General features: G+C 37.6%; 1 protein-coding gene across 1 annotated transcript in view; it reads right to left on the reverse strand.

The window, feature by feature from the left end:
• Nucleotides 1-13,855, reverse strand: part of naaladl2 (N-acetylated alpha-linked acidic dipeptidase like 2) — a 421,085-nt gene that overhangs the window by 404,193 nt on the left and 3,037 nt on the right. The gene's annotated exons all lie outside the window — the stretch shown is intronic.

Genomic DNA, 13,855 nt, shown 5'->3' on the forward strand with positions numbered 1-13,855 from the left:
GCTGGTGCAAAAAGTTGTGATGAAGCGCAGTGTGACTGTCACTCTGTGGTGCTCTGAGCGGTGTGAGGGTCTGACCTAGTGCGGAAGAAATGGGGCGAGGCGCCTAGCTTGCTTATCAAACGTCCTACTACCCATTCAAATTGAGGGGAAATGAAAGATCTATCACAAGAAATGAATCCAATCTGAAACCTCAACCATCAGAGGACGGTGCACACTCCATGCAGATTTCATGATGCACCTCAGTATGTGGAAACCTTTGGGTCTGACAGAGTGGATATCGCCAGTGTTTGTTTTTTATCTTCTGCTTCCAACAGATGATGGATAGATCAGATCTGGCAATCATTAGCGAGAGTGAGTCAAATCCTACCACAGTGACTATGACCAATCACAGACTGTCCTGTGGAAAGTAAATATTCCGGTGTCACATGACCAACTTCGCTCTTTAGAAATCTGTCTGAGCAGTGTAGAAGTGAGAAAGAATGGAAAAGTGTGAGACTCGTCTCAAGTGTGAGAAGTGGCAGTGCACACCACTAGATAACAGAGGTGCAGAAAAAAAAGATTCTATAGAAAATTGCAGTTATTAGTCCTGGGAATTCTGAATCGATTCAAAATGCTCAAAAAACTATTTTAAAATGTCTTTAAGTTGAACGTCTTTGCCATTCCTATTTGTGAGAATGCTGCATATCACATTTTATGTACAAACCTATTTTTGTTTAACTATAAACTGATGGAATTTGATACAGTATAAAACCTTATACAATTGTTTTAAGTAAATGGTTGATTTGTTGACGTTGTCTTTTCCTTTTGTCAGTCACATCATTTAACAGAGTCTCCAGAATAGATTTATCTCTGAATAGAAATTTTTTTTTCCGAATCTGAATCGAGTCGTGACTCTAAAGATTTTAATTAAAAGACACTGAAAGATTCACATCTAAACTCGATAAATATAAATATTCAGCAAAGTTAATTCTCTCACTGACAAGAAAATACTCAATAGTATCTGATGAGTAGAAAAGTCAGAGTAAAAGTGACACCTTGTGATTTGATTGGTTACATTATGTGGCATTACTCTAAGCCAATACTCTGACATGTTTTTATTAAAACACAAAAAGAACTTAAAACATGTCAACTACCAAACAAAGTATAAATGGAAAAGGCTGCCTTTCATTTAACTTTCGTTCTTTGGTAATTGCTTTCAGACATGAGGGAAATGAAGAATGAATGACGCTTGCTGAACACAAAAGACCTTTTCCTTGTGCAAATGATCCATGTAGGCTTTGCCCTCACTTTGTACTTTCATTCAGTCAACACGGTCACAAAACTCATAAATATATTTTACCAATCCCCATTAGTGACGTATTGCACAAAACCTTTTGAATTACAATTTCAAATGATCTCCCCATCTCTTTCATAGGCCTACAATGTGAATGATATATTCTGTGCAGGACAATATATATATTTTTGCCATCACACAATCTAGCCCCGCTGCCTCATGGAACTTCAATTTGGATGGTCCAGGGAATGTGTTAAGAGGCCATGTAAAGAGAGATGGGAAGGATAAATGGATGGCTACTGTCATTCTAAAGGCAGATTTCTCATTATGGACCAGTTAAATCAAACCAAGATGACAATTTAAGACTGATTAGGGCAACACATTAGAGCAGGAGGGAGATTTTGAAAGGGATCCCAATCATAAAAATGTAAGAGATGATAGATTAGCTACCATCAGGATAAATACAACCACTTCATGATAATGGGCTCTGAAGTGTCGTTCCTTTAAACAAAATTATTTCAACTGATATTTCATTTAAAAAAAAGACTTTATGGATCATAGTCATTCAGATTGTTTGCTGTCAAGACAATAAATGTAAAAGCTTCCTCCCTAAGTGATGAGAGATTGGACAATTTGGCAAAGTTTCTGAGATAGAAATCAATGTTGCATTATTTATTTTTTATTTTTTACAAGGCATGCCACAGTTCAGGGCTGCAGACATCTTTCTGCATTTAGACTGTTACATTTCTGTAAAGATTAGTGTTGCAGGTTGCAGACTGTAAAAAGACCTCAACAATTTTGTACATCTGTGAACCATAAGTACTCAATCAGCTATAGTCAGAAACATGTATCCACTACATGACTTTTTTTTCTTTACTGACATTAAATCACAGTAAAAATTCACACCTTTTCAGCTCTGCCATTATTAATTTCAGTTAAATTTGGATCAGGCCCCTTTTGCCTTTATTTGTTGTAATTAAGCCACTTTGTAACAAATTTGGGAGTATGCTCATAATTTACTGTCCATTTGGAGTCTTGGTTGTACCCAAGCTTTAATGTAGTGGCTGAAGTCTTAAAATGTTACATTAAAATTTCCACATAAATTTCTTTCCTCATGATGCCATCTGTTTTGGAAATGGCACCAATCCCTCATGTCTCAAGAGATTCACCCAACATGATGTTGCCAGCCCCGTATTTCACAGCTGGGATAGAGTTGTTGTTGCAGGATATAATTCTGATCAACTTACTTTTATTAATATTTGTTTCCTTTATTTGAATGATCTGTATTAGCATGTTTTCTTAAGTCGGTTTAAAATGTGTCACTACGTTTTTTTTGGAATAGGATAAGTACACCGACATTACCTGAATCGTCCATTAGGGGGACTCACAAACTTTTCCCTCACTTGAGTAAATGCAGGACAAATAATTTGGTTTTATGTGATAATTTTTTTTACCGTCTCCTTTTTTAAGGCAATTTATGGGATAAAATGTTGAAGAGAACGGCATATTTAAGTTTCTAACCCAGTATGTGTATGGGTCACATTCCACCACAGATTTGTGTTTGGTGCTTAGGACTTACTTGTGAAGTATTAAGCTAACAAGTTTGCCTGTATTGCTAGCCAATTCTCCTGCTGAACAAAGATGCAATGAATCAGTGTCTCCATTTAACTCAGATGTGGTGAATTAACCAAATAGAGACTTACAAAGTCATTATATCTGGGCTTTCTTGATTTAAATGTAAGGTAATCCTATATTTTAAAAGTTTGAATCTGTAGAAGGCAATAAAAACTATTCATTATTCTGGCATTTAGCAAATTGAGATAATTTTGGTAATCCAATCTAGTCAAATTTATTGTCTGACAGTAAGAATAATAAATGTCTTTTTTTTAACAGTGCAAGTTAACATCAGGTGTCAGTTGTATGTTATCACTTGGCTTGGCATATAAAGTCTACTGTTCATGCTGCACTCATCTGGATAACCTTGGTTTTACAGCTGAAATGTTATACCACACATAAATATTCATTCATTTCCAGTGTTTTACAATCCCAGCAAGACAGAATAAAGATGGAATAAATCAAGCAGATCCTGTCTCTTTAGAGGATGTGCTATGACAGTGCATGCCAAGAACATTGTTAAATTTTGTGCAGAAAGCACCAGACTGTGTCAGAACAACCACAAAACAACCCCAAGCTTCCCTGCACATCCAATTCTCTCGGATATGAACAAGACTGACACACTGAGAAAAAAGACGGGGCAAAACACATTTAAGGGTGTGTTGTTATTATTTACCAGTTTCTCTTTTAAATATTACTTGGGTGAATGTACATATATTTGAGCCATTTGTTGGCCAATCATTAAACCCTGCTGAAATACCACCAATATCACCCATTAAGAGCCATAATTTAAATGGAATTCATAAGTGTACAAACGTCCAAATAGTAGATTTTAAATGAACACAATTTGGTGTTGACAGAATAAATAAGACACACTGATTAATAAGTAAAGCAGTGAACATTTTACAAAAGATATACATTGTAGGACAGTATATGAAGAATGTAGTCTAGAGATGGTAAGCAATGATATAAATGGAAAAGCTATAAATGTGTCAGCATCTTTCAACATGGGATGGAAAGATGGAAAATAGTTTCTGTGGGGCAGAACAACAACAACACAATAAGAGGAATTCAAACATGTAAATGCTTGTTTGTTGTGTGTGCCAGATATGTTCAAGGCAGCAGCATGCTGTTCAGGCAAGTAAAACATTTTTTATAAACCGCTCACTACCTTGTCTCCCTTCAACTTAGAAATGCTCCAGAGCAAAGTAAACAGCACTAAATACAGGCTTAAAAGTGGTCAGAATGCCTAAAAGGAGGAATGAGTGAATATATCTACCAAAAAGAGAAGAAAAACCCTGAAGACAAATGGGAGCTCATATCTAAAATAGAACTCTTGAGGGAATAAAGTGATGCTTTAGTATTTTGGTTTCAAAAAGCTTAACACCAGCCTTGGAGAAAATGGCTATTGGTTATAATCTGTTTAATCTTACTCTAGAGACAATGTCCTTATCTCTACCTACACTATTGATCATTTGTGTGTATCCTGGGCCCCAGAGCAAGTAAACCTTGTCGCACATTACGCCTCTTAGCAACAGTCCTCTTGCTGACTTATAATCCCTTTTATTTTAAAAGTTATTATAGAACTTCTTGTTAGCTGAATGTGGTAGAAAAACATGCTACGCAGGAAGCTTTATAGGTTGCCACTGCCATTTTCTTGAAATTTGATTTCCACTTGAAGATGCATGGGATGTGGGAACCTTCATAGAGCATTTAAAACCGAAGACATTATGTTTTTAATTCTATGGAAGGATGATAAGATACCCACAGCTGTAGGGTCATTAGCCTTGATTCATATAACCAACTAATCAAACCTTTGAGGTGTGAATTTGTACAGTGTTTAAATGAAATGAAGGAACAATGCGACAACCTCAACCACACATTGGTAAAATCAGTCCACACACTCACCTCATTAGTTTATGTTTCTCCCCTTGTGTAACTGGTTTGGCCTTATAACAGTATAAGTTACTGCTCTATGGCTTTGTGTTAGGTCAGTTTTTGAGTAATGCTGCATGTCATTTATCTTGGAAGTCTGAACTAAGAGCTGGATTTGACGACACATCCGAGGTAACAGCGTTCCAGTTAAAATAGTCCGAGAAGTCTGGATTTCAACATGGTGAAGCCCAGGTAGCCATTGTTCACAGTACCTCTTAAGAACATCATTTAAAGTTGTACTTTCCATATGCAAATACCATTTTCAATTTGTTCACTTTAGAGTTTAATTGTTAGCCCTCCAATTAACAGCATTAGCAAATGTTTATATTATTAAGTAGCACTGAATCTGTCAGTAATGTCATCTAATCTTAGCTAGTTGTTGCCGCTCACTTTGAATGGAAATGTGTATCTAAAGACTGGAGATTTGTGGCTGTGGAGCTTTATCACCATCATCAAATGTCATATATTTCTCAGCGTTCAATAACACTATCCGTCCCTTATGAGGAGAATTAGATATTGTGGGTGTTTTAATAACAAAGTGAGTCTATAATTGTATCTTTGTTCATGCATTGAGTGGGTCCATAGTGTTTTATTCCCCGTATTTCCTTTTTATTTCTGTTCATAATTGGTGCCCTATTCCTCAGTAGAATTTACATATTACATCCGAGTTGTTAATTGAACAATATTAAAATCCATGCCTTATAAAAAACAATGAATTACATTTGAAAACATTCTTTACAGAACTCTTTATTGAGCTTGGATCAGATTTTATTCACAAAGTAAGGATGGCATCAGTATGGACATTTGTGGAAAAAGGGGAATTGGACGAGTCATACAGTAGACCCTCGGCTATTTATGGTTGAGTTTTTGTGGATTTATTTTGTGAAAACTGTTTTCAAATTATTTTCAAATACATTTTCTAAAAATGTTTTCTAAAACCAGAAAATCCCTTGAAATAAATGCTATAGCATCAGTATCATCCCACTGTTACATGAGATGAGTGAGTCATGATCTATTTGCAAAATGAGATTGTAAAAAGATCACTATTGAGAGTATGATAATGTTAAGATAGGAATTTATTTTAAATCTGCTTACATGAATTTAGCACATGACGAGCTGAATTAAAAGTCCAACAAAACCAAGTCAATTTCAATTGATTTGTCTTGCTATATGCCACTGTAAGCTACATTGATAGAGGGGAAGCCAGTTCTCCAAAAGAAGGTTCTTTCTTTCTTTAGATGGAAATCCAATGTTGATATGTCTTTCAAATACCTCAAAATAAAATCAGGGAACATTGAAAAAGATAATATTCTTTTACTGAACACACATGAGAATGGCTCAAGAACAATGTTAAGTGGTGACAGTTAAGCATTTTCATTTGAAACCCACAACAAAACTCCATGTTAATCTTGGCTGGATATCTGGGTGAGTGAGGAGCTGTACAGTTCAGGTAATTGGAAACAGGGGAGAGGATGGATTAATCGGAAGCAGCCTGCCAGCCACACTTATGGAGAACCATGGGGAGAAAAAGGAAAGCAAAAAAGGACAGCAGAAAAGGGGACAAGACACAGCAAGACTAAGAGATACTGTCACTTTCAACACCACTGACTTAGAAGTTGTGTCTTCCAAAAAAGTTTACTTGCTGCTTCATTTGCAGTTTATCTGTGGGTTTTTGTAACAGCTAATCCCCTAACCCCAACCCTAACCCTACATAACCACACACTCCCATGCAAGGTTTCCATTCATCTAAACTCACTTAGAGACCATTCACACAGAGACCGATACTGTGGCTGAGAAGCTGGTGCCTATCCCCAGCAGTCATTGGATGGGAGGCATCCAATGACTGCTGGCTACCAGTCTTTGGATGGGAGGCATGGTACACCGAGGATGGGGAGCCAGTTCGCCAAAGGGCAACACAAACATACTAAACAAATAACCATGGAATAATTAGCTCTACAGTCAAGATTTTGGACTTTGGAGGAAACTAGAGTACCTGGATTTACCACCCACATGCATGGGGATAACATGCAAACTCAATACCACAAGACACCAGGCTGGGATTCAGTTTTGTGAAATTCCTGCAACCACCATCTGTCTTTGTCGTAAGGAAATGTACTTTTGAAAAAAGGTCTATATCAAAAACAATTAATTAGGTAGGAAGTTGCTCTGCTACCCATCTACTCAGTTACAAATCAAATTCAATGGCTTTAAAAATAGGAAGATTTACATGTAAGGGTAGTTATGGGTAATTATTTGGATAATGCCAGTTGTTATTTTAAAGTGCAAGATCATTGTCACTCTTTTGTAATGGAGATGATCTATTTCAGTCTGAACACAAGGTGAATACAAATAGCGATATTTCATCAACAATACAGATTACCACCCAGTGAGACAGTAATTGGTTGTAATGAATGTGCATCAGCAAATTTACATAGTCATAATAAATGCTACAGTAAACACAGCTGTGAACAAATAAAGTAGATTCAGCAACCTCTGTGTTTAACCAACATACCATCAGTGTCAGCATGTCATCACAGAATGAAATGGGAGACTTGTTAGAGATGACAGAAAGGCAAAAGTAGCTCAAATAATGACTTGTTGCAACCGACATAGCTGGTTAATCTCTGAATGAACAACATGTCAAGTGTCAGTGTTGTAAAGACCACCTAACCTGACACTAAGTGAAGACCAAGACTGAACCAATGAGATGGATATGTTGCTCAAATGCTTAAAGAAAATCAAGAAAAAAACAGTTTTTTCTTGATTTTAGGTTAGGTTCACTATTACATTAACATTTATTTAACCAGGATGAAAAAAACCCGCTGAGAATAAAAACTGGACAATGGTAAGTGGAAGCGTTTAGGCTTGCCTGAAACAGACCTACATTACATGTCACTTATTCAATGAATTAGACTGACAGATAGCAATTTAAACACACAAGCCAGACAATTCTGCAAAGTGCATACATTCAGCATTGGCTGAGTAAGTTAACAGTGACAGCAACACGATGGAGGCGCTGGACTTACCTCAGTGATTTTTTTCTCTTGAGTTTTATATTCAGAAGAATGTCTAAATATTTGTCCTGAAAACATTTATCCCTCTTGTTTTCTCATCACTCATCTTCTAACCCTATGCACAAAGTGACACGGGTACTGAAATTATTGAGAACAAAAAACTTGAATTTTATTTAAGGAATATGTCATTAAGTTGTAGATGTTTGTGGTCTCAAAATGATCTTGGGACCAAGTACCAGAGCACACTACCACAATGTTTCTGGATACAAAACATGAATTTGGCTGCATGGAACCTAGTAAATTCTAAATCACCTGTTCTTGCTTTTCCTAGTCCTGAAAACCCAAAAGCACTTCACACTGCAGCTGTGGCTGCTACTACAGTAGCCTGGGCTTCACTGACAGAGGTGAGGCTGCAATGCCTCCTATGACAACCACCAGAAGGCCAGGCTGGTGAGGAGTTTTGCCCAAGGACACAACGACAGAGAAAAGAAGTGGAGATTGGACCAGCAACCGACCGGTTAGAGGACAAACTCCTACCACTGCTGCTCCTCATGAGAAAGTGGCTAGTAAATGTATGCAGTAGAAGTGCAGCGCAAATGCACACAATGACCTAGTACTCTGCAACACCGAACTGTCATCCCAACACACACATACACACATAGAGGTAGATGAAATCGGTGGACAAGATCGTGTTCACACCTAAGTATCGACCATTCGCCCAAACAATAAATGAAATAGGGTTTGTTGATTTATCAGCCCGCCGATATTTGATAGGCCTGCTGACTTATCAATGCACCCCCGTCTTGAAGTCTGTGCTTTGACATTTCAGGGCATAATTTTTATTTCTACTAATGTTCCTGAACCCAAGTAGTGATTTGAGCCACTTCAGTTGAAATCATTACATAAAGAACATGGCTTTCATTCTTTTTTCTCTTACATGCTTAATGTTGCTTACAGGTCCTCTGCTACTTTAAATTAGAATATGTTATTTTTAATATATATATCCCGATATGTGTTGGTTATTATTCAAAAAGTGTCAACTCTACCTTGGACTCTCCTGGACTGTGGAACCGTCAGCCAATTAACCTTTTTCAAACTGTTCATTTTTTTAATCATACCATAAATTTAACACAATGTCAGCTGCTTCCCATACAGTATATAGTCTTGTAGATTATAAAGAAATGAATGTGAACATTAACAAAGTAGACTTGGCCTTAAAATGAGAACAACTTTTTGGACCTGTCATTATACGGTACCAGCAGGGCCAAGCAGCGAGGTGTATGGGGGAATGGCTTGACACTCCCATCTGACACAAGCCTAATGGGCCAGCAGGGTCATGCTGTTTAAAGGCAGTTAGCTAGCTGAGTGACAGCACTGTACCAGGCCAGAGGCTCAGCTGTCACGGATCGCAGGTGTGCAGCTGAGTTATGGGTTGTTGTACGAAGCGATAAGGTCGACGAGACCGGGGAGGAGAGAGGAAAAAAAGATAGAAATAGACCACAGAGAGGAAATGCTGTCAACAGAGATGAAGCCTGAATATGGGTTTAGCATGCAGCTGGTGAGCAAATGCTACACAATCATCACCATCAACATTTGGCTGCATGGAAGAGTTTGTCCTGTTCTACTGACAAAGATCTTTAAAAACGAAGTCAAGAAAAAAAAAGTGTAAACTACTTCATAAATACCGATTGGAGGTGCATTCACACTAGCGCTGTTTAGTTTGCTTTAATGAAACTAGTATGCTTTCCTAGAAGGCTGGTTTGTTTGGGGAGGCGTGAATGTGCAATCAAACTCTGAGGTCGAACTCTGGTCCACCTAAAAACCTAAGAAGAAGAAGACACTGACCCATTCACTTCAATCGAATCCGTCTCTATTCGATTGAAGTGAATTCTGGCACAGTTCAAATGTAGAGACTGCTCCAACAGCAGGAAGTAGACTATAGTGCAGGGCAGTCTGGGTAAATATGACCAAAATAAAAGCTCAGGTCAAGAGCTAGTGGGAGAAATGGCTGTGATCTTATATTAAACACAAAAGAGAAATTCTACAACCACTAAAATCTGACACTACTCCATTGTGAAAACTGACTTTTTGTTTCAGTGTCTTCTTCCTCAGTGTCTTCCTGTCGTTTACTTTAGTTGTTCTTGGTGCAGCAAGCATAGGGGAAATGTCCAAGCAGGGTCCTGAGTTGCAAATTAGCTTTAGCTATATACTGTTTGTATAACACATCAGTTACAGACTCATTTCATTCTATGTTTGTATACATTGTACCGCCACAAATAAATTAATAAATGAATGAAATATGACAAAGGTTGCAATTTTAGTCCCAAATCGAACAGAGTCTACTGGACTATCACCTTGTCAACTTTAGTTATTTGAGTGAAACAAGAGAAAGGGGTACATGACCTCTGTCAGCCCACACACTGTTGACAGAGGTCAGCAGTGTGTGGACATTTGTTATGTGCAAGACTCACCTCTGACCTCTTCATGGAGCGATTACTATATGGATAATGCAAAGCTTGTTAATTATGACAATAAATAATTCTTTCTTCAATGTCCAGTCTGTGAATGATCAAGCCTAAGTAATATCTGAAAGGTACAAGCTAATGTAAGTATTAATGTCAACTACATCTCCCAGGACTATATTTCCTATGGCTATTAGATCCATTTCAATTTAAAAGGTATTTTCATTTTGGGTTTTATATAGAGTCCCTCTACAACATACTGAAAAACACTCTACAACCAGAAAAAAGGCCATGAAGGCTTATGTGTGCAGCCTAAGTGGTGCACTGGAGCAAGTAATAGGAGACAGTGATTGGAGAAATGGATGACTCCTCAAGTCACCTTGAGTGAATGGAGCTCATCATTCACATGCCAAACACACACAGACAAAATTTGCAACAAAGCGCAACTGACCAAGGTCTTTGTCAACGCCAAGAGCTTTCATTACTCACGTCTTCAACCAAATCTGCCATTACCACACCTAAAGATGACAATCCTGGCAAAGATGTCATATCTGCAACATCGGCCACATCCTGGCTTGTTGTGATTTATATATGATCCTTATTTTTTTTTTCAGACCATTTACTGCTGGAGTTGGCATCTAAAAAGGGAAAGATCTCCTAACATTCTTCACAGCATGATTCTGAGATTTTTCTGATTTGATATTTTGGTTTTAGGCCAAGTGTGTATACTCTGGATCCACTACTTCTATATGTGGGATGGACACAAAATGTGAAAATACCTCTGTTCAAATGTAAAGTTTTACACGATGTACTAAATGTTTGTTTCCACCCAATTGCCATGTGAATTTTAAGAGAAATTTTGAAATGTGCCAAAAAACAAAAAAGGAAGGTGTGAATTAGGTGTGTTTTCTTATACTGGCTTGGAATGAATAAACCAGGCCTTATGTAAAGTGTTGGCATTATGCATGGCTGTAATCATCAAGATGCAGAGGTTGCAAAACTTGTATGGACCACACATCTCAGAAAAATGTTGTGAGTCCTCCTCCCTGCACTTTGGACCTCGAAATTTCGACCTGATGATGTACCGGATCTGATGGTGTTCCACGGGTTTCTATACAGGGAAAGTTGTGCAACTTCCTGAGTAGTCTGAGATAGGTGCAACTGGCAGCACTGTTTTCCACCTTGCTTAGAGAGTAACTTCAAGATTTTCTTTGACAACTGCTTCACAAGTGTCTCTCTCATAGAAACACATAGAATTCATTGTACTGGGACTAATCATAGCAACAGACTAAGGTGTCAACTTCATTTCTGAAGGTGATGTTGAAGAGAAATTTTTAACGGTTCTTTTTAACAGAAGACATCCGTTGCTGGAAAAGAAAGCACCTTTATGCAGTGGGGTGATATGGTTACCAGTCAGTCAGTCTTCTCAGTAATTACACTGTAGCACTGAAGTTGATTTGTCCCCTGTCCTGCTGTGGTCAGAGAACACAATAAAACCATGGGTGGAGTGGATCTGCTTAACTCGCTCTATGCACCGTATCGGTACTGGGTGAAAAGAAAGGGAGATTCAAAGTGCCAGAATGCAAAAGAACACATACAGCAGAGTGTCAAAAAAAGTGCTCTCCACCTTTGCTTCACATCCACCAGTAACTGCTTCGTGAGGTTCCATGTAGAATAATACAGACTACTTCATGATAGAGAAAAACACCAACCCAATCAGCGCTCCATAAAAACACACACTCTGGAACATAAATGTACAAAAAAAACAAATTTCTGACTCCATGATTGAGAATCAACTTCAGACTGCTGTCTTTTGAAAACAAACTTGTCAAAATTATTGTTGTTGAAGTAAAATATTGTCTAATGTGTTTATTGCCTGTTGTTTCTCATCCTAGTTATAAAGGGTTAAATATTTTTTTCTCTTTTAAAATAAAAATTGACGTCATATCGGATTATCAAAAATCCAAGTATGTGCACATCTCCAACATCCTCCACCGACAATATGGACATACACATCGTCTTCCACTTCCTCAAGAAATCCATAGTGTATCCAGCTGCATAATGTCCTGTTGGGGTAAGAGGTGCTCTCCTTTGCCCACTCTTTTTGTCGTGAAAATTTTATCCACTACGTTGAGAGATCAACTGATGAGATCTGTCATTTGCAGTTCAGAAATATCCCAAAAGGAATATCCAGACAGTAATAGGCACAAAAGCAAACGCAGGCCAGACAATTCTTGTAAATAAATTAGACATTTTGGAGACACTTTGATTTGTAATTTCATTAAATTTTTCCTAAAATAGTCAGGGCAGCTATTTTGGGATTAGCGCTCTGGTTTTGGGAGCAGAGATTATCAAGTAAAATTCAGTTTGATGGAAGTCGCTCTCTCGCAAAACAACTAATATAGCACATTACTGACTGCTCCCAGATAGAAGGCAAAGAGAAATATTTGGCAGAATAATTTATGTTATTGAACAAGAAAAACTTAAATCAGGCAGAATCAATATCAGAAGATCAGAGTTTTACAAAACCTGTTTATGTGAGTTTATCTGCACTAAACAACCTAGGAAATGTTATTTTTTCAAGATGGCTGCTCCCTTTAAAAATAAATAAATAAATAAGGACACTTATCATTTCAACACCTCCTTACAAAAATACATCACAGGTTTCAGACCGCATGTTAGAGCTCTGCTGATCAGGACCGATGCTGTGTGGGCTGTAGCACCAAGGTTTCTTGGTGATATATTCACTTTAAAAATACCATCAAGCTTTTTTTTTCTAATGATGAATTCATTTCCCCGTTTTATCCTCTGTACATGTCCTGATATGTCTCTGGTGTCTTGAAATTTTATTATGTGAGAAAAACATCAGTGTTTAAAGAAGGCTTTAAACGGCTGTTTCTGGCATTAAATCCATCTAATTATGTCAAAACAGTGATTCCTGCCTGCAGTACAGGGCTGCTTAGTGACAATAAATCAAGACCCCATATCTGGATGCACAAGTTTAAATGAGGTGAATATTATTATGACATCTACTGTAAATTATAAGGCACAGTATTGCAATTATGTTATGCAAGTTGACAGTCTCCCAAGTATGCATCCAAGCAATTGAGAGTTGTAATATTTTGGTACCGTTTGATTGTTCTGATTATTTTTTTCTCTTTAGAACTTTCAATGTATGAGTTAAGTGGAGAAAATATTTAAGTCAGTAGTTGAAAAGTGGACCAAGTAGAATACATTAGTTTGGGTGTGCAGTAGAGGTCTTGCAGGTGAAGACTTTACATCTTATTGTAGCTAGCATCTCTGTAACATGTGCGCTGATCTATCTGGCAGTGCATTGTCCATCATAGTTCTGGTTTACATTAGGCTGAATTCATGCCTAATGTATGAATTCAGCCTAATGTATATATTTTTGTGTTTGCAAGCTGCAACAGTAATACACATTTCAGAAAGGGTCGTGAAATAAAAAGAAATGTGGCCCTGTGGTAAACTGAGGTTACTAGAATTTGCTCCTGCATGTTAAGGTTAATAGAGATCTTACATAGTTCAAGTCAGGACAC

Source organism: Xiphophorus hellerii, chromosome 9, assembly GCF_003331165.1.
Source record: "Xiphophorus hellerii strain 12219 chromosome 9, Xiphophorus_hellerii-4.1, whole genome shotgun sequence".
Taxonomy (NCBI): Eukaryota; Metazoa; Chordata; class Actinopteri; order Cyprinodontiformes; family Poeciliidae; genus Xiphophorus; species Xiphophorus hellerii.